Source organism: Gambusia affinis, linkage group LG24, assembly GCF_019740435.1.
Source record: "Gambusia affinis linkage group LG24, SWU_Gaff_1.0, whole genome shotgun sequence".
Classification (NCBI taxonomy): Eukaryota; Metazoa; Chordata; class Actinopteri; order Cyprinodontiformes; family Poeciliidae; genus Gambusia; species Gambusia affinis.
The window spans coordinates 3,477,510-3,501,388 of NC_057891.1; the positions used below are offsets into that span (position 1 = coordinate 3,477,510).

The 23,879-nt window shown below is 36.3% G+C and overlaps 1 long non-coding RNA gene across 4 annotated transcripts in view; it reads left to right on the top strand.

Annotated features, from left to right (window-relative positions):
* LOC122827137 overlaps positions 1 to 23,879 on the top strand; it is a 110,498-nt gene that overhangs the window by 24,243 nt on the left and 62,376 nt on the right. For all 4 annotated transcript variants that reach the window (XR_006369968.1, XR_006369967.1, XR_006369969.1 and 1 more), the window contains exon 5: positions 23,746 to 23,869. This is a non-coding gene — a long non-coding RNA (uncharacterized LOC122827137). The remainder of the gene's footprint in view (positions 1 to 23,745; positions 23,870 to 23,879) is intronic.

Genomic DNA, 23,879 nt, shown 5'->3' on the forward strand with positions numbered 1-23,879 from the left:
GTGTGAATGCATAATCAAACTCTGATGGGAACCAAAGAAACGAACTCTGGAGGTCTAGGAGACCACGTCAAAAGCAGGAAGTAGACTACAGCTCAAGACAAATTGCGTTCAGTGTCTTCAGAGGTTTTTATGTCGTTTCCTTCAGTGTTTCTTGGTTTAGCAAGTTAACCGAGTCACCTGTCTCCTGCCAGGTGTGAAAACACATTTAGTCTTTTGGTGAGAAGAATAGTCAAATATCTGGGCAACCCTTTGTTAACGGATCAGGGATATTTACTCTAATATCTGTTGGGTTTAGACATATAATCACCTGAAAATGGACAGACCTAAATTATTAACTGGATGTAAGATCCTGGCAGTAACTGCTGCATTTGCCACATTTAAGCTTCATTCTGCCTCTTCCTGACGTCACCATAAAACATTATTTTGCAGATCTAACCTGCCCACCGAGTGGCAGCTCTTTGCTGCATCACTAATCACTGCAGGCACCGGTATTCTCCTCAATGCCAAAATAACAAAACCTGATTTCTGCATGATGCTTCTCTCAAAGGACTTGCGCTCGACTTTAACAAGAGTGCAACATGGCTTTAGAAACAAAAGGTAATTTCTCAGCCGTTCAGAAAGCCTAATTTGTAAGCAGAGCTCAGGGAAATCTGCATGTTAGCACTCAGGCAGGAACTGCTTCATTGCTCATTCTGCGTCTGCAAGGGATACATCCAGGCAAACCACTTGATGTAATCTTGATGAGGCAACTGCATAAAATATTTGTAAAACACAGAATATGCAGACAAGACTGCGGTGTACTGCATCTGTTCTGCTACTTATGCATCACATGGTAAAAACGGAGACAGTAGATACATGGAAAAACATTTTCTTAAGCCTTTTTCAGCTCTTCAACAGCCAAAATTGTAATTATTTTATATTTAAACAATCCTTACAGGTAATAAATAAACTAGATTAGGACGGCAGAAATACTTACATGTTACAGATAGCTATAAGGTTAATACAGATATTTAGATTCATTGTGCTGTTCTGACATGACAAGTTTAAAGGTTAAGGTTCTGCATGAGGATAAAACCAAAATAAAACCAAAACAATGATGCTGCCAGAACATTTTCAGCAAGAAATTCAGATTTTTCTTTCAGATTAGAGACTTGGATTCTTACTCTTAATTTCTTCTACAAATCAATCATGATAAACAATATTTTTTTATTTTTTGGGGACAAACAAAGACAAAAACCTTTAGCCACTCGTTGCAGAAGAGACCAGATTAAAATCTCATTATTCAAGAAAGATTTTGTGCAAAAAAGGTCACCTTTTAACATTTAAATAAAGAAAACTATATTTTTAATCCAATTAATCATAAGAATAATCAATACTAAAATAATCAGAAGTTACAGCACCAATATGTTTTATTTTACTTTTTTTTTTTACATAATTAATGCAGTTCTTCAAATGCATCAAATTAATTGTTTTTCCGAACTTCATAAGGAATCATTAAAAAATGTCTTTTCCTGTTATCAGTCAGATTGTAATCCTTTTATTTGACATAATTGCACGGTTTTATTTACACATTTTTAATAATTAATGAGTGAATAGGTAAAATATTTCATTACATTGAGGACTAAATAAATGTCCACTTCTTTATACTTCTTTTCAAACAGAAAAGTAAACAAATTATTTTGATTTGCACGTTTTCTCGTCGTATTTTTTTAAAGATTCGTGATATAAATAACCAAATAAACCGAAACATTTGTAGTTATAAACCTCTGATATTAAATTGAGATTTTTTCAGGGTTTCCAGTGCAGCTAATATAAAATAATAAAGTCGGCTCCAACTCCCAGGATCCCGGTTTATGTGGTGGAACAAGCTGCACTTTTGTTCCTGCGTCCTCGCCTGAGCGGATCAGAACCGCTGTTCCTGCAAACACAACACCAGGCAGGTGGGCTTAATGTTTTAGCTGATTGGCGTTTTACAACAGGCGACACAATTTCGCACGTCTCCATCAGGGCTGTGTGTGTTCCTATAAGTGAGAACATTGCTATTGATTCGTCTTTTTCACCCCGAATGAATAAAACTAAACCTCTTAAGGGACTGAGGTTCGGTTTGTCATCTGAAGAGAATAAAGGAGCAAGTTCTGCTCGTATTCGTCTCTCTCACTGAGAAAATCCTCCGTTTTCCTGCGATGCAGGTCCTTCTACCTTCTGATTCATTAATCATAATTTAATCACCGAGGTTTCAGTAGATTTTCTCCACCCTGGAGAACCTGAGAGAAGGTTGAAACCTGTTTTTGGTGCTTAGAAACAGAAATCTGTGGGGTGAATGTATATTTATAAGGTCCAGGTACGGACTGTGACTGCAAGAAGAAATAAAGCTGATTCAGGCCCTGAACAAGCAGCTACAGTGTATTAATAAATTAGATTACAAGAAGTATCGACTGAACTCGCTTTCAATAAATGGTCTTGCCTTTTTCCATAGCGGATGGAAAGTGTTAAATTACACCATAATAAATTAGTAGAAAACGTTTTCCACTTGATAATTGGACTTTTATCTTTTGAAGATTAATTTTAAATTTTTTGGAAAATTGTAACTTTTTTTTTTCACCAACTTCTGGTGTCCAAAATTCAGGGCCTCCATTTTGTTTGACAAGTTTTTAGTTTCTTTTTATTTCGTCTTTAAATTTAGGTCAACTGTTAGGGCAAGTCTACCATTTATTTCTTTTTTTACCATAGAAATAAATTCATAATACTCCAAGGATAGAATCGTAATGTTAGCAGAATGAAGTAATATTTTAAAACGACTTCTAACTCAAAAAATATCCAACAATTAAAAAATTATATAAATTTTTCCTCATTAAAATGACTTTTCTCTTAATTTTAATAAATTATTTTGGTAAAATTGGTAAAATATTCTGCAAATATAGAAATTCTCGTACCCTGCCTTTACTAAACTGAACATTTCCATCTTGGAAGCGTTTTTCAGTTTTGACATGAAAATTAAATAAAACCTTTTTGACTGAATTCCAATAAATCATCAATTTGCTGAAGTTTTCCCACCTCTGGAACGTTTCTGTAGATTTTTATTCCCAGATTAAACTCCATCCGTGTTTTTCATGGCTAATTCTCCTGATCTTTGTCTGAATTTAATTTAAAAAGGCAATAAAAACACTCCTACAAAATCACCTGAGCAGAAATTAATGGTGTTGTTTCACAGTTTTGATGTTTAACTAATAATCCCATAAAATAAGAGTTTTATTGGTATTTTATTCCTAGCTGATTTTATAAACATATCTGCATATTTTGTTGAATTTTTTTAATTTATTCAATGTTTTTACACACAATTTCACCAGATTTTCAAATATTTTAAATATTTAATCATTGTTTTTCAAGTGTGTTTTTCTGATTCATGCAACAATTATTAGTCAAGTAACTAAGATAATAATAGCATCTTTTTCCACTTTTTTCTCTCCTTTGAGTTATTTTCTTTAGAAACTTTTAAACATTTATATTTCTGATTTGAAAACAGAGTAAACATTTCTAAAAATACAAAGAAAACTCACCTATTCATCCAAATGCGTCTATAAATCCAAAATATTTGTGAAAAATTCACTTATTTGAGAATCTTTGTTGAAAATCTGAAGTATTTTTCCTGATTTGATTTTAAAAAGCTGATTGGTTTTTGAAATATTTCCTTTATTTTGCACTTATTTAACACTTCTGCAGCGTAAACCGTTCTCATTTTCTCTGTAGGATCTTTCCACAGTTGTTCTTATTTATTTTTGTATTTTAAACCTTAATATTGTAGAAAATTGCAGCGAGTTGTTAACACCTGAGTGGAGGGCTTGTCATGAAATAAAGAAACCTGCTGCGACTTGCTGCAGAAAGGTGAAGCAAAGGGAGGAGTGGAGATGTTGACTGTGAGAAGGAAACCAGTTCTGATGGGATTAAGCAGATTAGCAGGCGATGTGGAGGATGCACAAGCTTCCTATGCAGCCTTCAAAGTCTGCAATTTGATTTTACCGTTTTAAGGTCTTTGTTTTCTCTCCATTCCTTCACCTTTCTATCTATCCTGTATTCCTTCCTTTCCTTGTGTCCTTTCTTTCTCATCTGTATTTCTTAATTCTTTCCTTATTGACTTCATTTTGTCCTCCTTTTCTTGTCATTTATATTCTGTTCTTTCTCCCCTCCTCCGTTTTAATTTCTTCCTTCCTTTCTTTGTGTCCTACTTCCTTCTCTATGTCCTCCATTCCTTTCCTTGTGTCCTTTCTATCTTCACTTTATTTCATAATTTTATTGCAACTTTCCTTCTTCACTTCATTTTACCCTCCTTCCTTGTGTCCTATCTCCTTCCCTACCTTCTGTTCTGTCATTTCTTTTTATGCTTGTTTTTCCTTCTATACATCCTCACTGATTCCTTTTCTCATTCCTTTCTTTCTATTCTTTTTCATTATTTTATCCATTCTTCTTTCTTTCCTTTCTTGCTTCCTTATTCATCTCATTTGTTCCCCTCCTTTGTTTCTTGCCTTCCTACCTCACTTCCTTTCTTTTTATCAAAAATCATAGTTAATTAAATGCTTCAAATCTTAAATTACTGACTCTTATTTCTTTACTGTTCCTATATGCAGTTCTTTTCGGAGCTGCACAGTTTGCTGTAGTTTGGCTGTAATCAATGCAGTTGAGCTACCAGTGAATATCAGACTGTTTGACCAGAGAAGCTTCATTTCTAGTTAATGTGCCAGAGTCTTGCATTCAGCCAGCTGGCGCTCCAAAGTTCTCCAAGTCTTCCTGGGCCAACAGGACTTTGTTGCCATTGCGACACAAAGGAGCCAAAACATCCTGGAGCCAACAGAACATGAGTAAAATATGAACCGACAATTATCCTGGAGTACAATCTGTTAGAGAGACGACTGTGTGAGCGTGAGCTTGCAAGGTCCAGATGTTGTTTGGGATTGTTATTCTGTTTCCGTCTGAGCTGAAGATGCTTTTTGGTGACTGTAAAAATAATCTCAGCGCTCTCGCCGGGACGCAGACGATCCAAATTGTACGTGACTAAAGCCTCGTTTGGGTTGGGAGCGAGAGCGCAGCGCCCCCAGGATGTGTGAAGTATTAGCAGGGAGCTGCAGGGCATGCTGGGACATTTTCAACACTGTGGGTGAGGCGTGAATGTGTTTCACAACAAGAGCGTGTAATCGCTTGGGATGCGTGTCCATGCGAGGCTAACAGGTAGCCTGGCGCCCAATTAACTCTGGAGTTAAAGTCCATTTCTCCCTCCTTTGTCTCCCCGAGGGCGAAAATCACTCCGAACGTGCATAGAATGGACAACATGGAGGAACTATTGTTTTTGCAATAATATATATATATTTGTTCATTTTTATAACAGAAAAAAGTATATTATGTTGCTTCCTTTCTATATTTTTACAATATTTGATTAACAAGATAAAAATTTATTTAAACTTGTAACCTCAAATTAAAACTGCAGTTCCTAAATTTTACAGAAAAATTTTTTTTTTACATATTTATTAAAATTATCCATAATAAGACAGATAATCTGTGAAAAAAGAGCTCTTCTGTGCTTTCAATGCTAACTTCAGAAATACACCACTCAGTCAGAAACAGCCAATCAGAGCCAGGAGGAGGGTCTTAGCGTTGCCAATCACTCTTGTCTGCTGTTACAGCTGGTACACCACAACATAGCATAGCCTGCCTCAAAGGCTAATAATAGGTAGCAAAGCCACCGAAGATGACAAATAAATGGTTTTTCTGTAACAATAAGTTTTTTTTTATTAAAGCGGATTTATTAAAGTGAAATGTTCTCTGCCATTAGCACATTTAGTACATGAGGTTGATTGACAGCGTTAAGACCCTCCTCCTAGCTCTGATTGGTTGTTTTTTGTCGGAAGTGGTGCATTTCTTCAGACTGCAATAATCCACAGCAGTAAATTGTGGTTTCCTCATGTTATTAAACATAGACAGCCCTCTACATGTTTGTCCGATGCCTTTAACCTTCATCGGCTCTAAATCCCGGGTTTGCAGGTCCTGTTCGATGTTTTTCCTCTCCTTTCCGGTTTCCTCTCTGAATGCTTTCAGGCTGTTCCCTGTAATTAACCTCTGGATATTTGAACTGTTTTCTTCTGATCTCTTGCATTCAAACTCCCCTGTATTCTCCATTTTCTTCCTGTTGCTGTTCTTGCGTGTGATAGGCCGATATTTTCTTGTAGTAGCAAAGGCGAAGAGGTAAAAAGCCCTGAAAGAGGTCCTCCAGGGCCACTTCCTACTGTCACAGCATGCACAACAAAGCAAGGTGCCCTGAAATGACCTGCCATTTACTGCAGAGGAAAACAGCCTAATGGCCGTCTCTTTCACTTTTATGCCACCATTAGATTGACAACATGCTGCTGCCATTTAATGTTGTGCAGACATTCACGTTCTCCTCTTGGGCTGAGAGATTTTCGTCACAGACATGCTTTATACAAACCAGATAATTGCTAAAAGTGATGCTGAAACACGTGAAAAGGACTGTTATTCTTAATAATTTATTGATTTTCTTTCCTTTCCCCCTATTATTCATGACCTATTTTAACTTCTCAGTGCTCTATATAGAATAAAAAAAAGTCAAAACAACCTTTTCTTTCCTGGCGGATTTCAACCTCTTTCATATTTCACTGAAATATCTGAAGTTTTTATGATCACAGCCTTATTTTTTACTCATCAGGTCCATTTCTTCTTCCTCTGCTGGAATCCAGTATTATTCAGACTCTTCTCATTTCCTTTCAACTTTAACACTTTTTACCTGACAAAAGCCAAATACTAGACTGACAGACTAAAATCAGCTTTGAAGAGAAAGAATTACAAAGGATGAGAAATAAATGAGTTATTGGATTTTTTTGCATTTATACAATGACATTACCCTTTTCAAATTATGTTATCACAGAAACCTATTTTCTTTCATAACCTAACTTTGTTTTAATGAAACAAAGTTGAATTTTTTTTGTCTTAATAAAAGACAAGCAGTTGTCTAACTTTGTGGATCATTGTTTTTCCAGTTGATTTGGTCTAGAAAATCTCTTAGTTTATTCCCAGTAATGAAAATGAGAACTTTCTTCAAGGAAATCTTTTTTTAGTAAAAGTTTAAAGGGAACACATTCATCAAAAGTCACATTTTGCATTTTTTTGTGCTTTTATTTTGGTCTCAACTGCTACTAAAAAAGCCCAAGAGCTTAAAAAACAAAAACAACCACCCAGCCAGTTTTTGGCAATAAATTAATGTTTTTCTTGTTTAAGAAATGAGGCGTTTCAAAAGCTTTCTAAATCTGTAACGACACAGATCTCCAGATGCTGCCCGTTTCCTAGCAACCTAAGCAGAATTCTGCCCGTTTCCTAGCAAACTAAGCAGAATTCTGCCCGTCACCTAGCAACCTAAGCAGAATACCAGCATGTTTGGTCAGTTGGTTTTACCACTGTAAGTTGCTGGATGTTTATTTTTTCAGCCCTACTTAGTATGAAATTATAATTAAAAGAAAAATACCTAAAATTTTCATTAAAGAATTTAATTTGTCATTGAAATTTTATGTTAAAAATTGACAAAAATCTGCGGCATTCCTGAATTGCCATTTGATGGAGCAAATCCATGAACTGGTTTTTCAGCAGGATTTTAGCTGGCAGTCTTTGTAAGTAGTATGTATATTTTTTTACATCATGTCATTCACTTGAATGTTTCTTTACGATCATAGTCCTCCACAGTAACATCACACACTCGATACCCGTCTCCACTCAACAGAACATCCTGCTGCACGAATGCAGTGCGGAGCTGTTCTTCCAGGCCTTAATGTCCCCAGAGACTGCTCACATGGAGTCTAATTGCATCTGCAGAAAACCTTGCCTCACCTCACAACCCATAGGAAACACAGTCCAACCATAGCAGATGCTCCACGACACCACAGATGTTCTGTTGAAATAGTGTAAACAGAAAAATCACCTACTAGATATTTGCCTGGTGGTCATAATGTTTTGGCTGATACTTTCTTGGTGTATTTAACAAGCTGTTTCCTGAAGCTCAATCTGAATCGTGATCTGTATGACATGCAAACAATTTTCCCCTTCCAGTGTAATCAGGTTGATGTAATTAATTTTCCGTCTTGTGCTAACATACACAGCAGGCTGCAGCTGTGAAGCTACAAAGGTATAATTTCACTCATCAGCCAAATTGGCCAACAGAATCACGCTGTCACATCTAATCGACAACAAAAGCTGCTTTTAAATGAAAAAGAGACAGCATTAAACATCGAAAGCAACAAAGTAAAAGGGGCCAACGCCAGATCGGTGCTGCCAGATTTTGACCAATCTTTTGTTGTCTCTAAAAATAGTTTGATGTTAAATGATTGGTTTGTTTCTGTTGTACGGGGATGAGCAAACCTACTGTGTGACCGCCAACGATGCTGGAAAGCATGTAAAGCATGTGAAGTTAGAAAACATGCAACAAAATCACAAGAAGACAACGTCCATCCAACCCAACAGACAAAAACAAACACAATGAGAGCAGAACAAGGACAGAACAATACAAGCATGAAAAAATAACATCCACAAACATTAAATCAGAGGAGAGACCAAGTGCAAAAAGATAGCACAAAAAATAGAAGATAAAACACAAAACGGGTAAAAACCAGTTATGTAAATACAGGAAATAATTTTCCACCACAACCAAAAATAAGCCACATATCAGGCAGAAGAAAGCATTAAGAAAATAAAAATAATTCAACACAGAGACGCATCAACAAAAATGAGTCAATAAAACAACATAAAAGTCAATTAAAGCACAAATAAATTAACATTAAATAGGAATAACACATCACTATCTTCCTGTCACTTTTCTTCTCATCTCCCTCAAAAACTGCTTGATATGATTTATTGAAAGAATGAATGTGTGTAATTAGCTTTCTGTCACATTTAAAACACCTCTGTTTATAATATTTGAAATAAAATGAACCAACAACAACGACATTAATTTATTTAGTTTGGGGTGACTGGTGAATTTTCAGTAAGTGAAATTAAATATTTGCTGCATTTAAACCTATTAGAATAATTAGTTGCATAAAAAACTGCTGGTTATATAATCTTTTATAAAGTTTTTTTAAATATACATAGTAAAAAGCACAGTTTATAATAATCTCCATTTGTTGCAAACTCTGAGATAGTTAAAATAACAATTAGGCTTTTTGTTACAAAATTTTTCTTTAATATTTAATACATTTTTACTGTAATGTTTCTTCACTTTATCCTATAATACCTGTGAGAAATTTTATCTTTATTTTGCCTTTCCTTTTTCTATTTTTGACAAAAGAAAAAAAAATTTGAATTAGCTCATTTTTGTACATTTTGTTTAATCGCCTGAAGAATTTATACCTCAATATTGTAACCGTTTTAGTCGTTTTAGTTCCTCCACAATTTTGTGATTGTACTTGCAAAAAAATTACAAAAATGTTGTAATAAATTACAATAATCCATGCTATAAACTATAAAATATTGTTATAGTTTTAACAATAGCAGTGTTAAAACTAAGACTTGACGTGTACTTCCTTCTTAACAGTCTTTGCACATTTTGTTTTGAACACCTGAGTACTTCTCAATGACGCTCAGTCACACTCTGAACTTTGACCTCGATTATTACACACAACCTTTCCTACCCTGAAAACCATAAATCACAAATCAGCCCAAAACGTCCTGGAGGACAACACAGGAGTGACTTCTGCTTTCTCATTTTAGTGCCTAAATTCATACCTGTCAAAGCAAATCGGTACAAACTGCAAACCCAAATCATACAAGGTAAAATGTTCGGTTGTGTTAGAGATATTTCATGATTATTAGTTTTACCACCTGGTGTGTGTCAGAAATGGAAACATAACCTCAGAAAAGAATGGGAGTCGCCTCCTATTATTGCTCCGTTGGCTCTCTGCTCTTGCTCTACAGCAATGATCCATCACCGCGGTGATTCATGAGCGCGTGACATGTAATGTTTTATATCACTGCAATCAAACTTTTATAAATGTCACCCAAAACAAGGAGAGCAGGACCAGCAGGCGGGGCGCAGCTATAAATAGATGTAGAGCTCAGTTTGGGTGCATCCATGCAGATTATTAATCAGCTGGTCCAGGTGGAGCTGGAAGTAAAATGAAATGTCACTCAATCATGTTAAACGCTGTAATGAAGAGGTCAGTAGCTCTGTTTTTACTGTAACGTGGCTACAAAATGAAGAGAGCGTTTTCCATGTAATGGGTGTGAAAAGGAGAGAAAGTGTTAGGAGGGATGAGACCGAGTACTGAGGTCATTGTAGGCAGAAGAAAAAAATAATATAGCCACAAGGAGCTGTAATTTTCCATCAAACAAAGCAGATATCTACAGATTAATTTATCTTATTTACGTATTCTCCAATGTCAAAAAGTCATAAATTTGAGAGAAGAAATGGAAAAGCTTTATTTGAAGGGAGTCCCAAATAGACAAAAGCCGTCGATTTCCCAAAACTCACAACTGGACTCCACTGAAATTATGTGGAATATGTTTAAAGATGCATTTTATTCTTTTACACCACACAGTTTAATCAAACAAGTATCCAGACAAAAGCTATGAAATGTTGGATCCACTTTTCTCAAAAATTAGTGGATCAAACTTGGAAATAGATCAGATTTAATCTTAAAAAACCCAAACTGGGACATTCATGCCCATAAAATATGGATGAAAACTTCTCCCCAAACCTGCATATTTTCATTTCATCATCATCGTTTCTAAAATGCTTCCATTAAATCACCCGTGGATGTCATGAAGATGCTCTTGTGTTCCGGGAAAAAACAACAGTAGAGTTTTATATTGCATGTTGCTGCAGTCATTTATAATTAGTGTGTCATCTGTTCCCTATTTGTAGTGAATATGGGAATTATAAATCTCATTTTACTAGAAAGTGTCTGCAAACTGAGAATGATAAAGCCTCCTAATAATGTTTGGTTTAGATCTCTCTCTTCCAGATGCCTTTGGGCTATAAATAAACTGAATGAACATATTTGTAGTTGAGTTTCTGGTCCGCGTTTGAAAATTTTTTGACGACATAATGTCACAGAAAACTAAATGTATGCCACTGGGTGCTTTTTAAAAGTTTACAACAAAGTACAAAGGTCTAGTAAAAGTAACGCAGCAGAATGGTGAAATTCTTACCTAATAGTTGCGCAAGATTAATAACAAGAGGATCAAAAGTCAGTGCGGACTGAAAGAAATGACAGAAAGGATGCTTTCTGTTTGATGTGAAGACCCGGAGGGTGGAAGACAAAACAATGTTGCATCCGATTTCAAAAACAACAATAATAACCAAAAACATTCTGAAAAACATGAAAACAACAGAGATAAACAGAGAAAACCTCACAGCAGATCTGAACCACTATCAATTTTAAAGTTTTTAAGCAATAGCCTTCTACAGTATTTGTCACAAAACCTTAACAAGAAGAAAGCTAAGAGAAAAGCTCATCAAATGGCACCGATGGTGTTAACTTCTGTAGAAAACTCTGGATGTTGGAGCCAGGAGTGACGGGACACAAACTGCTTTCATAATTCCATCATCATGATTTTCACCCATTGATTATGTCCAGATTTATCGCAACTTTCTTCTTCTGGTGCAGAATTATGACACATGTCTCAGGTTTGTGACGTGCGGAATTCTGCTTGGGGTTGCTAGGTAATGGGCGGAATTGTACAGGGGTTGCTAGGTAACGGGCGGAATTGTACAGGGGTTGCTAGGTAACGGGCGAAATTGTACAGGGGTTGCTAGGTAACGGGCGGAATTGTACTGGGGTTGCTAGGTAACGGGCGGAATTCTGCTAGGGGCTGCTAGGTAACGGGCGGAATTGTGCTGGGGTTGCTAGGTAACGGGCGGAATTGTACTGGGGTTGCCAGGTAACGGGCAGCGTCTGCAGATTTTTGTCTTTACATTAAAAAAAAGTTGGATGAAACAACCGTTTAGACTGCAGACGTTTTGAAAACAATTGTTTGGTATCCAAATTAGTACCATGTATGGAAGAGGCACAGTTAATTTTTTGGGGGGGTTCAAAAGTTCGGGATTGAATCGTTCAGACCGCTGTGAAAAAGTAGGAAATTGGTTCCATATGGGCAAATAATTTTAATTAGTCATATTTGTCTGCTGTGTAAATGCAGTCAATTTTATTCTCCTGGTGAGAGCTACAGAGGCGATCATAAAGAAAATTTCAGCAGATTATGAGTTTGTTAAGTACGCCAGAGGTTAAGAAAAAATTATTAAATTGCTAGAATAATGTTTTATGTCAGTAAGTCAAAATAATATGTGATTAAAGTTATATTACGAGAATAAAATCATATGACAAAGAGTGGAAATACAGGAAAAGCTGTGACGTGAGAATCAAGCTGTATTGTCGCCAGAAGGAAGTCGTAAAAATCTGAGAAAAAACAATAAAGTAAAAATAATACGATAATAAACTCACCAACCCTCCTGACCCCATTAGGTACAGAAAATGGAAAAATAGTCATAATATTAATTTCTATTAATATTATGACTATTTTTTAGGTGAGTTTATCCACTACTTACTACTTCATTCTTGAAGTAGTAATTTAATGGTAACTTCTACACAAAAAATTACAAAAAAATTAAATGAGGAATTTTGAGCATCTTGTGAAATTATATTCTGATATCAGTTTTACAAATAGTTTTAAAATCTTTTAACTTGTTAGCATCAAATTATTATCAGTAGCGGCTGATAATAATAAGAAGAAAGAATCACAGATCTTGATAACTCCTAATTAAAATATCTTTTGATAGTCTTTTCATAACTTCATTCTGGCAATATTGTGTCTTGATTATTAGATTATGATTATAATGTTATACAATTTTAACTTTATTCTCACAATTTAAAAGAAAATCTCAATCTTATTACACTTTTGCTGTTCTATTCCTGTCTTTTTCTGCAGGACAATCATAATTCAAAATCACAAGTTTTTTTTCCATTTTATATTTATATTACTACATGTGTGGAAGCCATTACTCAGCAAAAATCCGAGTGACTCCTAAGTGAAGGCCGATGAGCTTCCTTGAAATAAACTCATTAATAAAGAAAATCAACCTTCTGCTGAAGAAGAAATGAATCCACGTTTATGCTGTTAAAAACTCGAGGCCAAATGTTAATGTCTGAGTGTGAAAACAGTGTGTTGCTCGTGTTTCCTGCACCACAAATGAAACACTCATCTCATTTTCCTAATGTGGAATCAGTGGAAGGAAGCCAAAGCTTGACTTCTTCTTTCATTTATTTATTTATTTCTAAATAAATTCTCGCCTCTGTGAGCGGTGTGGTCTCACCCACACTAACTAATATCTCTTTAATAATTCAGAGACCTGTGCCAGAGAAACCGGCTGAAAAATTAATGAAACAACACAAGTTTCTATATCCAAGTAATTAACTTGAGTCCTATACCGTCTCTGGGGTGGTTGGCTGTGGAAACCTCGTCTAGGTGAGAAACTCAGGTTTAATTCGCCAAATGATTTACACTGAAAACATCATATCATGTTTATCTGTTTTGTATTTCTGTGGCTAAACATAAATAAGTTGTTTATCTCTATAAAACAACTATCATTTCAATTTGCTGCCTTCAGCCTGGGAACAGTTTCATCTAATATCTAATATGTTGGTATTTATGAAAAGTGTGGAGAATTTTAGGGGAATTTAATAGTTTGTTTTTCCAGAGGTATTTTTACATCTCAGAACCGACAAGATGATAAACTTCATAAGAAAGTGAATAATCCTTAATTTATAACAGTTAAATTTTAACGCATCGTTTTCGTCCGTCCATCTTTATTTTCGTCCAACATTTCCAATGTTTGTCTATCAGACAGACAGACAGAAATAATAAAGAAGCTAAAGTTAAAGCATGTCTATGTTTCCTATTTTATCCCCAGAGAGCTGTATATTTTTTCCACAGTGTGACAGTTTTTTATTTATTTTTTTGTTGTGGTCTTTTTCTGTGCGACCCAACCTGGCAGTCAAGCAGAGGTCACATTGAGATAGTTACCTGACCAGGCCCGCGGACTCCCCACTGGGCCGCACAGTTTGCAGCCAACCTTGAAACGGCTCCAAATGTCAGCTAGCAGAAAATACTGAAACTGGGGCTTTACCACTGCAGATGATTAAAAGTTACTGTGGAAATCCTCAGACCTATATGGAAGGATGATTAACTCTTTTGAACATCAGTTGTTTTTGATAAGCTGCCTTTTCGCTGAGTCATAAAAAAAAAAAAAGAAACCCTATTGCTTCTGGGGAATGTCAGTCATTGTACCAGTACGGATCCTCTTCCTCCTCTTCCTCCTCTTCCTCCTAAGCGGATCTGGGGATGTTTTGACGTTCTGCCAGCCTTGGTCAGCGATAAGCTTGACCCGGTCAATTCACAGCAAGATCCTTCACAACACTGTCTTTTCTTTAGAGAATAAGACAACAGTTTCTGTCCTTAGTGGATATCGTCACACCAATGCAGCTGAATAACATGTTTTGCTTTTCTAAAGCAAATTCTTGAAGTAAAATATTTAAAAACTTGTTTAATTTTTTAGGAGCTTTCACTGACAGAAATTAAGCCTCAGAAAAACATTTGACACTTGCGGCATAAAAACTTCTTCATCCGACTTCTCCAATTTCTCCGCATTCAGTTCATATCAGCATTTATATTTTCCCACTTTGAAACATAAACATCCAAATGTGTCACAAATCGACAGCTTTCCTTCAGGGCTTTGTATTTACCAGCTACAGATAAAAAAATATAAAAAAATGAACCTTAAATTGCTCCAGTTTTCTGTAATTTCTCCTGCTTTCAGCAATTATAGTTCATGTTCCTGCAGGCTTTTTCCAGTTTACTCAGTTCAAAGCAGAAAAACACAAAGGTTTTCTGCGCTCAGCAGCCAGTCGTCAAAGAAAGTGACACTAATAATGGACTTGTTCTGAGACGTCTGTCGATGTTGCATTCTGCTCAATGAAATAAGTTCTTTACGAGGAGAATCGTCTGTAAAGGCTGTCAGGATTGTTAAATCACTGCAGTTTTCACCACGCTTCTTGTATTACTTGAGGAGGGATGTTATGATGTTGCAGCAACGAGTATTTGACAGAAACAATATAAAACACCATAATTTGAACAAGCCTAACAAAGAGACAATATTTAGGAGTAAAATCCAATAAATCAACATTTCTGAATGCTTTATACTCATTGAAATGTATAAATAACTAAATTAAATCAACTTTTCTCAGATTGCTCTGCAATGTTAATGCCACAGCTAAGAGTTTCCATTACAAATGTGCGTAAAACTTTAATTTTCTAATGTCAAAATAATTAAATTTTGCAACATTGGTGTTTCCATTGAGAAACTCACGTGTGAACAAGTTTCGCTCATTATAAAAACATGCAACCACTTCCTGTTGTCTTCTTCGACGTTTCCGCCAGTAGTAACATCCTGTTGTTGATCACAAGACAAAAAGTGTTTCCATTCCAGTTTTGCAAAATAAACTTCAACCAGCTGGCACAAGACCGTATCAAAAATGTGCTGTTTTTTTAAATTCCTGTTTCCATTAAGCAAATTTAGTTTTGTATTTCCAATTTGTGCAATTATATAATCAAAGGAAATACAAACATTTTTTATTTCGCCAGAAAGCCACAACTGAGGGAGAGTCTCAAAATATACATTTAAATGCTCATGGAAAGTTTTTTTTAAAGCTTTTCTAAAATTTAGACTTTGATTCAAACCAGATACTCCTGATGCTCAAATCACCTGCTGTGTGAATGCACTCTTACCGCGTTGCTACTGAAATGTGTAATTCAAATAAGCTTGACTTGACACCCAAAAGATCTGCTACAGCCAAAACATTTCTGCAAAAGAGTTTAAAATTCCTCAGTATTTTCTGGTTATTGCAAACACTTTTTCGCTGCACTGTATCATATTTTGTGATGCTGAATGCAAAGTATTCAGACGCAGTCCCTTTCTTTCGTGATAAATGAGTGTTTATGTCATTGTTTGCCTTCTCTTAGACTTGTTCATCTTCACATAGCAACAGCTGGGCTCATGTCTCTGCAGGTTTTTTCATCACCATAGAAACAGTTTGTTCTTACTCTGACTCGTTTTGAGATGAAACAATTAGCGTTGTATGAGAAAAGGGTAATATAAAGATGTAGTCGTAAGTGTCTGATGGTTTTCTCTTTGTCCGTTTCTTAGTGCACAGTATGTGGAAGTACATGCATGTTACATTCAACATTGATAATTTATTTTGAATCTAGGAAGGAGATTTGAATAAGATGTTTTTTCTGAAATGTACATCCCTGGGCAGATCGACCAGTGCTATTTAGTTCGATAAGCCACCCGGTGGATGATGGCTTCTACGTCTGCTCTTTGCTGCACCCGTCAGTGGATGACTGGTTTAAAAGTAAAGACAAGCAGAGAGAAAAGCGTTTTTTTAAACAATAAAAAAGATGTTTGCAGGTGAGAGGACAGCCTGTCAGTGTGATGAAAGATGACATTGGGTGTATTACATTCTCTTCCCCTGGATTTCCATTTGAAATGGTGCGCAAAGCTCAACCTCCCGATATAACCAAGGTTCCTACGTGTTTAATGAAACGATTCCAGACTCAACAAGTTCAGAGTCTTTTGCCAGTAATTTTAGGATATTTAATACTTAATGTTCACTATAAATTTATTGCAGATATTCTGAAAGTAGATATGATTCAAACACAATACCTGGAAGGACCTGGATGGCAGGAATAAAAACAATGAAACTAGGATGGAAAGACAGACAATAATAAAGAGACAAGCAAGGAAAAAAAGAGACGGTGACAGGAAGACAAAGAGACCAACACAGGAAGGCAAGGAGCTAAGGACAGAAAGACGAGGAGAAAAGGATGAAAGGACAGAAAAGTGCAGAAAGAGACAAAGACAGATGAGGACAGAAAGGGAGAAAGACAAAGAAACAAGTTGAGGAAGACAATTACAAACATGGTTGATTAGTTCGGAGAAAGTTTGGGTGAAGTACGTAAAACCTTTCAGAAAAAGGTTTGAAAAGCACTGGGTCTGATTCATAAAAGTTATTTTTAGGTCCTGAGAAAATCCAGAGTCAATATATTTGTTTCCATCTCTGATAGCTTTGTCTTTTCTCAAAGCTGAATATATTTTTCCTTTAAGCTACATTAATAAAACACATCTGGTTCATACAAATTTTGATATAACCTGAAAAAAACCTCCTAATCTGGTTGTAAGTTTGATGCTTTACTAGAGAATTTCAGTTCAACAACACAATAAACTTAACGAATGTGACAGTATACAACCAACTCAAAGGGAGTTATGCAAAGAGCTCATCCTGTTCTGAGACAACCGTCAAAACATCCACAGAGAGACACCGACACAGAGCATGACAAACACGACTTGCAAGTAAGTCGGTGAGATTACACTGTTTGCTAAACTCTCCACGGGGAAAATGTTAAGCAGATCCAATGGATGAAGTAATTCAATTTGAGCCCCTGAATAATAGCATCATTTGCTAAGGAATTAGCGTCCGCCACTATCAATCAACACGCTGAAAGCCTAAGACATGCGGCGCCCACCAAGGACACGGGGCTTTCTGTGAAATTTAACTCATTTATCAGGTTACTTCTCTGGAATCAAAGGAGAAACTGAAAGTATTTATGTAGTTTTTCCTTTAATGAATCCATTCTGTAAGCAGCTGTATGGGTTTTGTATTTGACAAAGTATTCAGCCTTGAGTCTCTGCAATGTGGTTTTTCATATTCATATGCGCTAAAATGGAAAACAAAATATAACAAAGCTTCAAGGCAGATAATTTGCCTCAAGGAATTTTAATAATCAAGGGACTCAAATCATTTGAGGAATCGTTACAGGATTAATTGAAATGGGGTTAAAGTTCACATCTTTCACTAGGGTCTTAGTGGCACCATCAATGTGAGTTTTTCACAGAGAAAAGCACCAATTGTTTGCATTTAGCTACTAAAAACCTAAAAACATTTGCCACATTTTAAGAAATTAACATATCAAAAATATAAACAGGGTTTCCCCTGGAAAATTTTCTCACTTCTGTACTTTACAGTTAAAAATGTTTAAAGCTGACATGAAATTTGAAAACATTTCTAGGTATTTGTTATTGGAAGACATTATTGGCAATACCTAAACAAACAATAATCGATTTAGTTATATCTATTTAGTAATCAGCCTGTGAATTTTAAAATAAGTTGATGCTGGTTCATAAATAAAGCATTAAATGCCAATATCCTGGCTTTTCTTCAATAGTTTCTAATGCACTTTTGCAGCCAGAAGATAAATTATTAGTTTGTTTTTTCCTCCGATTTTTCAGTTAAATGGCAGAAAAAATACCAAATGTTCTTCTGAATGGTTTTTATCAGCTACAGAATAGTTCTGTTACTTTCATATTATAAATACTTGCATTGAACATAAATGCAAATTATAGTAAAAATGTAATTTGGTGAGTGGTACTTTGTCGGTAGAAGAAAAAAACGAGTGGAAGTGTAATAAAGTGCGGTCAAGTTGCTGCGTGGGAATGAATTTTAAGTTTTAATCTGCATAATTGGTGGAGCTGCTGAAGTACTGAAGGCGGTTCTGTTCGCTAACATCTTTTTTTAAATTCAAAGCGACATGAAAGCTGATTTCCTGCAGCTATAAAATAGTGTAAATATGCTGTGGGAAGAATATAAGCAACTCTGTTGTTAATAATAGTAGACACATGATTGCTTTAATGTGAAAGCAGATCCTCTGCAGTCTGATCTAAAAAAAAAAAAAAAGTTGAAATGATTAAAATTTCCATTTGAGGAGCAAATAAAACAAATCTTTTTCCAGTTAATGGATGCCTGAGTCTAAACAATAACAGCACAGACTCAAACTAATGAACTGAGTGGATGTCAGGAGTCTCTGGCAAGGAGACGGAAAAGAAACGAGAGTCATTTAGGAAATGTGTTTGATGGGGAATAAGTGAAGCTACGTATCTGGATGGAAAGCTGAGCCCCACAGAGACGCTGCTGCATTCAGGAAACCGACTCTGCCTTCTCATCGCAGTTAAGGCCTATTACTGAGTGAATCCAATTTTCCACAAGAGCTTTGACATTGAGAACCCAGCGTGAACTCCGATACAATCCAGAGACCCAGAAACAAAGAGGTGCAGCTTTAAACGCCACGGACCGCAAAGTGCCTGTGTGGCCCCCGGCAGCGACTTGAGTTAGAGAGACGAAACGACTCGGTTTGCTTCACAGACCCACAAAGGGTTAAAACACATGCAGAGACTGAGGACCAATCATCTCTAATAATCTGCACCAAACGGAGATTTGTACCAGAAGTTATCTCTTTAGACGATAATATTGTTTAATATTCACACAAATAGTTTCCTAACTTCTGTAGTTTTTTTTAAAATGCACGGCGGTGGTTGTATTATTATCCTGAATAAGGATGGAGGTCACACCTTAATACAAAGATTTACACATATTTTCCACAAAAAAATGACTGAATTCATAAGTTTGGTTCTTTCTTTTGTTTGTTTTCTTCTGCTTTTCTTCATTTTTAGCTGAAATTTAACAATCCTTAACATAGAAATGCTTAGGATTGTAAAATTTGTCCATTTGAATCTCCACTGTGGTGATAAATGTTGCTTGATCCACTCTAGTAATGGGTAAACATTTTCAGAAAGGACAGTTTTGCTTTTATGTTTCATTAACCAGCCTCTAGGAATTGAGCCAATTGGCTAATTGTTACTAATGACATGCAAACTAAAAGAGGAAAAATCACACTGTAAAAAAAATGTTCTGGTTTCTAACAGAGCAGAAACTGTTGGCTTTTCTCTGGCTGATGCTAATTATCTGTTGAAGGGAAAAGCAGCTGATCTTTTTGGCTGCAGAGACGTCCAGCAGGCCAGAAAACCAACCTTTCTCGATTTTAATTGAAAAAATCAGAAACAGAGAGATTGACTGTCGGATCTGTCAACCTCAAGATCATCCAGGAGAAGAGACAAGATTTTCATTGCCCCAGGTCTCACTCCATCAACACCAACTCAATCTGAGATTGAAGCCTCGTTTTCTTTCCTTTTGAGGTTTTCTTTCACTGCTAGCTCTCTTTGGCTGCAGAAAATGAAAAGAGATCCTTGTTATGAGGTCATACAAGAACCTCCAGGGTTCTTTAAGCATCCCAAATGGGTTCCACTCTTTTAATTTAATTTAAAAAAATAGTCGATATGAACATATTATGCTCCAGAAATCCTTTGAACTCGACGCCGTTCCAACTTCCAGGTGATGTGGCAGCGTTTTGTTGCCATCTGTTGTCTCAACATTTATCTGAAGGACTCGATTTTCAGACGAACTGCACAAATTGTTAAATTTTCGACATCTGGTGCTCTCATTCTCAGTTGGCGTTGACTAATTAGCCGCTAAGTTGGTGGCTTTGAAGCACAGCCGGAGAGTAGCACCCACCTCGAGTTGATCGCATAAAAACAATCAGTTTATAAACGGCGTGACAATAAAAAATATATAAAGAAAAAGAAAAGGAGCTCAAGAAAATCTTTGAAGCAGGATGTGGTAATAGGCTGTAATCTCTGTTGTGACTGGTTCATACTTCATGCTGCACGGGTTTAAAAAATAAATCCAGAGAAACAGTTTGTGGCTTGAACATTTTCTGGTTTTATTCGGTTTGTAACTTTGAGTTATGGATTTCCATTAAATACAACATAGAGCACACAGCGCTGATGCATTGAATGGTTCTGATCCATTTGGGAAAATAGTTATTTCTGCTGTTTTAAACCAGTTTGTTTCAGTGGTGGTAATAAATATCTCTGATAGGCTCATAGTTTTTGCTTTTCTTTTTTAAATTGTATTTCTATTGTTTGGTGTATTTGATGCTTGTTTGAACATTTCTGGCCACGTTTCATCAAACTTCCATCTTTTTAGCTCAAATGATAGAGAATCTATTTTAGTTGTGTAATTTCATTGAAGAGCAAATTTCTTTTGATGCGAAAAGTTTGATATTCTAGTTGATTTTCCTTCGAAACGAATAGAAAATGTCCGTTGAAGTCTGAATGAACAGTAGCTGAATGCTTCCTCTTTGCTGTCTTAATGGGTTTTTAATGGGTCTTCCAGAGGCTCCAAGAAAGGGTGTACTGGTCTTGCTTGACTCGCGTCGAACAGATGGGAATCCAGGAAAGTGAAATAAAAGAGTTTATTGATCCAGCAGCTTAATTAAACAGGACTGAGTCGGAGGACTTGGACTGCACAGAGAGCGAACTTCCCAGCGTCTGGAGTGAACTCTGCCCAGCAGCCAGACGACTGGTGACAGCCACATCACAAATCTTTGTATACACACAAGTCTGCACAAATACTTCAAACACGTCCTTAGCTGCAGGCTCAGGAAGGCAGCTAAACGTAGAGAAGGGAGGTAGAGGCGGAGAACGACAATAGCTTTACAGCATCCCAAAGGATTGTTATATTTTCCTCTGCAGTAACTCGCTCTTTAGGAGCTTGCTGCAGTTTGTTTTCACCTCTGGGCTTTTCCTGCTTGTGCCTTTTTCACTTGGCTGCTTGATATCCTGCAAAACCTGTTGTTTTTGATTAAGTAAACAATCAGATTTTATTAATAGGTATTGAAATAAGAGGTTTTAGCACCAAGGTTTGTATGTGTGATTGAAATCCTTCGAAATATTTGAATTACAATTCGTTGTTTTCAAGTGAAAGTGCTTGATTTGTAATAAAGTGCCTGAATAAAGTTGAAAATAGATGTTTGCAGTTTTTTTCTGACTGACTGAGGTTAAATCAGACCAAACTTTTCTTTTTTCAGGTCAGGTAGAATTACCAAAATTACTAGTAAATGATTAATCGATTACCGAGTTAGTTGACAATTATTTCTATAGTCGATTAATCGCGATTAATTGTTTCAGTCCTGATACTTAACACAACATAAGCGTTTCATATCAGTCTATCAATAATTATTGATTAGTTTTTTGCTTTAAATGTCTGATCGTTTTTTATTTTTAAGCAGTTATGAGGCTCGATGGTTAAACCTGAAACTGCTGCTGTGCAAGTTACCCAGCAGGTTGTTGCTAGGTAACCACTAGTTACTTGGGAGGCTGTTGCTAGGTAACGAAAGAATGCGAGTCATTTGATTCCACCAATTCGGGAGGTTGAGCAGCAAAAGCCTTTCTTATGCCTACATCTCCCAGAATGCTTTGCAGTCCTGGATCTGAATATTAGCTAATTTGTGTTGTTTTGATCTCCTTTAATTTAAGTGCTGGTGCTGGAAAAGTTTGACAACTTACCTTGTGAAGTGCTTGGATTTCACTGTTAAAGTTTGGGAGCTGGACCGGACTCCTGCAGGCTGTCGCACTGAGACTGATGAGGCCTGGCAGGCAGGCATTTAGGGAGGAGCCCGTCTGTTCCACGATGAGGCAGAGCCAGCCGCCATCCATCTCCATTATACACATCCACATGCCACTGGGCAGGGGACAACTCCTCAGAGAGTGACCGAGGGAGGGGAGGAGGCGGGAGGGAGCGAGCGACTGTCAGAGTCCTGTTATACTGTTGTTCCCTGCTGGTGCTCCTCCTCAGTTTATGCATGTCACGCTGCTGTAAATCACTGACAGAGGAAGAGGAGCAGACATGATTTGAACGCATGCGTCATGGCAGCTCAGCTCGCTGTCACTTCTCTATATCCCTGTTGAGTTTTTGGGTTTTCATCAAGTCCGTGGAAGACGTGTTTCATTTATTGTTGACTTGCCGTTTTCCATTTGGGTCCACGAGGGTTGAGTTGATGAAACGATACAAAATAATCTTAAAACTGTGAATTATATCTTATGTTTCAGAATATTAATAATCACATTTTATGACTTGATTTCATTTTATTTTGCACTGTTGTTGTTGGGTTATCAGTTCATCTCAATCAGATTTAATTAGTTATGATCTGTAGGTGTTTCCACTTGATTTGTTTCTGTATTGATTATTAATTTAGTCAGATTTGGGTTAGTTTGTTTATTGCATTGTTTTTGCTTTGGACTTGTTTCCTTAGATTAGTGTTTCTTTCAGTTTATTATTCGTCTCTGGTCCAGTTTTGTTCTGTTTATCTTTCACTTTCCCTCCATGCTTCCACCTTTCTCCTCTTTCCAGATGTTTTCTATCTTCTCGTCTCTCTCTCTTTATTTTGCTATAATTTTCTCTCTCTCTCTTTCTCTTTATCTCTTCCTGTCTTTGTTTCTTTCTCTTTCTCTCTTTCCTCTTTCTATAGTTAATAAAATCATTTAAATTCTAGTAATAATTATATAATTATCTAACAATTATTTTTCCAGTTTACTTTATTACACATAATAAATAAATCTATTTAACAGAAAATTCTTATAATTTACCCACAACAAACCAGAATCAGACTCTTAAAATAGTATTACAATTAAAGAAAGGTGGTTTAATTAAACAAAAAAAGTTATTCTATGGTTTTCCTTTGAGAAATAAAACTCAAATCTATTTGATGTGACTTCATCTTGATATGTTTGCTTTACTTTCTTAAAATGTGCATAAAAACATTTAGAGCCGTAACGAGCAACAGTTGAACAGCTGTAATCCAGGAATACAGACCAATCACGTTCATGAAAGTAAAAGTGCTTTTATCCCCTGCTAACAGGCTCAGGTTTTTATTATTAGCGTCGTGTCTAACATAATTTCTGTCTCGCCAAAGGGGAGAGTGTGGCTCTGAGATCTGGTGGGAGGCGAGTCATTGCAGGAAGATAACGGCGTGGAAGTGAGCGAGAGCGGAGGCAGCCATCTGGAGAAGGAGTGAAATAACATTACACACACCTGAGGTACATTAAG